The sequence below is a fragment of the Pinus tabuliformis genome, chromosome 3_1 (assembly GCF_031772625.1).
Source record: "Pinus tabuliformis cultivar Carrire ecotype Pingquan chromosome 3_1, CPIR1, whole genome shotgun sequence".
Taxonomy (NCBI): domain Eukaryota; kingdom Viridiplantae; phylum Streptophyta; class Pinopsida; order Pinales; family Pinaceae; genus Pinus; species Pinus tabuliformis.
The window spans coordinates 361,560,316-361,565,004 of NC_142301.1; positions in this window are offsets into that span (position 1 = coordinate 361,560,316).

Sequence of the window (4,689 nt, forward strand, 5' to 3'; positions counted from 1 at the left end):
ATCTCCTAGTTTGATTCCTCTCTCTCTTGATAGTCTTTCGCCACTTGCTCCCTTGTACGCCTAGCTTCATAGAGTGGTTGTAAGATCACAGTAGCATAGCACTATACAAGAACATGGATCTATAATCATAAACAATCTAGGATCATATGTAAATTGACCATACAAATGCATAAAACATAAATGACACAAGAGTATGGAGGAAAACTTGAATAGCTTTTATTGATAAACAAGAAAGAGCCAAGGGAGTTACAACTAGTTGTTCTGACCCAGCATCATCCTCTCAGCAAGGAAGCCCCTCTTCACCTCATACAAAGCTTAGATCACCCAACAATCTGATATTGTCTCAAGAAACCAACAAAAATTCCTTACAATATGCAAAATTCCAGCCTCTGGATCTCTGGGATGAGGGATCCATATATAGATATCTGTAAGGGAGATGAGTCAGCTTGTTATTTGATTAGTGTCTTCCCTCTGATACTTCTTTCTTCCACTTGGAGATTGATGATCTCTTACTCATCCTTGGTCGAATTCAAAGAGGCAAGTGTCACAGGAGAAGTTTCTGGAAGATTCCATGCCTCTCCACCTCGCAGAATGACACTGCCATTTGTCACTTCTCGCCCATCGCACCCCATCGAAGGGCTTTTTGAAATGCAACACACCGACACAGTGTATTTAGGTGAGATGCAACGCCCTTTGCCTATGGAGCAGCTGAAATGATCCTGTTTTGACCAGTTTTGAGCAGTTTTTCATGGACAACTTCTGGGAGAAGCTGTAATCAGTTGACCTTGTTCCTTTAGGGGTTAGAAAAAAACTTTTAGGGACTTATGAGCCCTTGGTTTATGGACATTTCATGCTTGGGGTTGTAGTGCCCAAAAATGTCTATAACAGTTGCCCCCTAAAGCATGAGGTCGTTAATATTTTGATGTCGGGTGAAATGCTTTATTATGAGGATCCGAAGTTCTTTCAAGCTGGGAGGAGACCTGTAATAAGATACAATACAATACATTATCTTCATAAATTTTCATGATCTAGCTGAGGCAGGCATTCCCATGCTCAACTTTTTAAATTCATTTTCATGTACATAGGACAGACAATTGTCTGAGTGTAGACTGATGATTCTGGTAGAGTCATCATCCCTTTGATTGGATGATTATCTGTGCAGTAATAATGTACATTTGATGTATTTATTTCCCTGAATATATATCGAAGCCCAGATGGATGAAACTAGATCCAGGGTCTTCAATCTCGTTCGATCTTCACTCGAAGTACAAGTCTATCCATGTGAGAGATGTTCTGGAGTCGAACATGGAAAGACATTTCCTGATTACCAGCCAATGATGTAAGATGTTAACAGGTGCGAGAGGAATCACCGATAATGATAATGACCCTCAAGGTACTGCAGTACAATTCACGTGGTGTGAATAAAGGACTTGGCGTCGAACACCACGCAAAATCTTTCGGTCGAAGGTCATTGATGTAAACCTGTCGCCGGAAGTGAGAAACTTTCCATTGAGGCATGCAAGCTTCAAAGTACTGAACGGGGTGTTCCTAGATCGACTTCTTGGATAATGAGATGATGTCGACAAGAAGCGATCCGTCACAGGAGGGCCTTATTGAATCCCACATCAATGACACGGAACGGAGCAAATGATTTTAATGGAAGTGAAAACAATCCGATGACATAAGGTTCAGGGTGGCGGTCATGAAAGAATGGAGTGTAAATGTATTGTAGTGGGTGAGACACAGGTGAATTCTCTGAATGACTTCTCTTGAACATATCGGCGACACTAATGTGATGGATTGGTAGCATTAACCCCAAATTTGGATGGTGTGATGGGACCATGGTGATGTGACCGGTGAATGAAACAACCCAACCCGACTTGGATGCGGAGTGAAAGTGTCATGTTCAAGAGCGACTTGCTACCAACAAAGTTTCTTCAAGTTTTCTTCCCAATTTTTCCCCAGTCATTGCTGACCAGTACCTCTTTATTTTTGTCAAGATTGAGGAGGATAACATATGCTTGTCCTATAATTTTCCCTTCAGGCAAACCCGTCGCTATGTTTTAATGAGTCTAGTGATAGTGAAAATCGTTCTTGTCTGCTATGGACAAGTTTGTCACTATTAAGTTTTAACGAGTTTAACGACAAAGATAACTCGGTCCTTTTCAATTTTAGAGAGTCTAAAAAGGAATGTAAAGGAAACTCCAAAATTCATTTTTCGTCATCTAATCCCTTAAGTCCGAAAAAGTATAAAACAATACAGAAGAGATGAATTTTCGATACTTTTAACGAGCCGAACAAAACAAGCGCTCGATCTTTTTGTGTAATAATCCCTCAGGTCCAAAAAGATTAAAATTTAGAGGAGGGATAGCCCTTTCGGTCCCTTTAATGAGCTGGAGAGGCCAATGGCTCGGAAATCTTTTCACATTTTACGAGTCAGTTGAAAAGAGCTTAAAGGAGACTCGTCTTTTGAGGAACGAGTGATAAAATTGGGTAGCAGCTGATTCCAGGTAAGGTTTGGAATTTTCCAATCATGGCAGTGTTACAAGGATGGCTAGTCAGATCACTCTTCGCAGCTGTTCCTCAAAAGGGGTAAACAATCAAATGGAGGTGAATGATCGGCCAATACAGAGTGGAGGTGATGATGAGAACACGACCAGGGCTTTAAAGGCTGAAGTATTACATTCACGATGGTTATTTACCGGAAATCGGTTCATTTTTTTTTATTGAGCTTAAACACTGGGGGAAACATTTGCTCATGACTTATGTTTATTTTTTAACAAGCTTGAACTATGTGTTAAAACTGCTCGATTAATCCAGTCATATAATAAGAATGTTTCATATATGAAAACGGAAATTTTTAGCGTGTTGCTCCACATCCTTTCTTTATGCAAGTTAGGAAATGACCAATCCTACGAGTTTAAAGGGTTAGAGGACCTACAAATTTAAAAAAGAAAAATAGTCGCTCTTCGCTTGCACGCCAAAAGGTTTGCATGCCCCCAGGTATAAAATAGAGTTTCAAGGTCACCTTTCAAATCTCCAACAAAACATTTGTTTTATCAGGAAATGTCTACCTCTTTCGGGTTACCAAAGATTGTTCTATTCACAGCGCAAACAAAACACTTCTTCGGCAATGTCTACCGAAATAGACAAAGGTGAGACAATCCATTCACATAACTTTGACAAGAGAATCTTATTCCAGTCTAACCCCCTCTTCCAATCATGGACAGGAGTATAGTCCAGTCATATATATCTTGCAGAAACCTACCCTATACCCAAATTTTTCCTGCCGAAGAAGATCAGGGTGCATGCCCCTTGGGTTTCAGTCATGTCCCCCGCATCACTCGTGCTCATCAGGTGGGCAGACTGGAGAATGATGAGACATTCTTTGTGTGAAAAGACCATTCAGGGATGGCATATGACTATTTTTCTCTGTGTGATCCGGGAAATGAAAGCTGGTCTACGAGCTTGACCACTCTTCCTTCGTGCGGAAAACACATCACTCTAAAGAGTGATGAGACAATGGCTCCCATGAAATAAATATAGTCTCGTCCAAGGAGTAGATTATAATCCAGGGGTCCTTGAACTACCATTACGTTCATGTGAATGGTTTTCCCTCTCAATGTTACGGGCACATTGGGAAGGATCCCTAACGGTCGACTGGTTCCTTTGTCACAGCCTGTTAGATTTCTCATCTCAGGCAAAAGCGATGGCGAACCAAGCACTTTCCAAGCAGTCGAGGAAAGCATACTCACAGAAGCCCCTTCATCTATGATGGTACCAGCCATAACCATTCTATATACTTGAGCAATGATTCAAAATGGTACACTAGCTGGTAAGCGGGGTCTCCCTAGTTGATTCCAGTCGAAGGAAACAACTAGGTTGCTTGGAGGTGGGACCGAATAGACGGCGGGGTACGACTCTGACGAACATCCTTCCTGCAGTAAAGAAACGGGTATATTACCCCCATGTTCATCGGAGTCTATGCTTACGAAAAGAATTTGGACGGTGTCATCCTTATTCTCTTCTATGATTGTATCATCTGAAGATGGAACCTCTAAAGGCAAGACCGGGTCAACTACCGCCTCGACCTTTTGACTTTCATCTGGTATGGGTTCAGATGGTTTGTCTTCAATGATAGATGCTTCGGCTGACCACCTAGGCAGGTCAGCCGGATTTTCAACTAGTGATGGACTCAGCAAGAGTTTTTTATATCCAGGAGGAAGTCGTAACGGTGAAACTGGATGATCGTCCAAAACACTTTTAGCCTCGTCTAAGAAGGGACAATGGTGGACAACATGATCGCCTTCGCACAGTTTACAAGGAAATCTATATTTTCCTTTTTGTCCTGGGGCTTCACTTTCACTAGTCAACAGTGTGCTTTCAACATGATCATCAGAGGTTGACGACACTGGGTTGTGCAAACGAGGAGACCAATCCCTTAAGATCCGAGGGATGCAGGGACAATCTCTATGATAGTGGTCTCCTTTGCAAATGACACATGGCGATTTAGGCCTGGTCGGTGCAGTGTGTGGATTTTCGCTAGACAATGCTTGGTTGCCCCCTTTCGCTTTTGGCTCCTTCTTCTTCTTCTCTTTCTTCTTCTTTTCCTTCTTCTTCTGAGATACTTGACTTTTGGCTTTACCAGCCCCATCAAGCGAAGAGGAAGGAGGAGAGGAAGAATTGGAG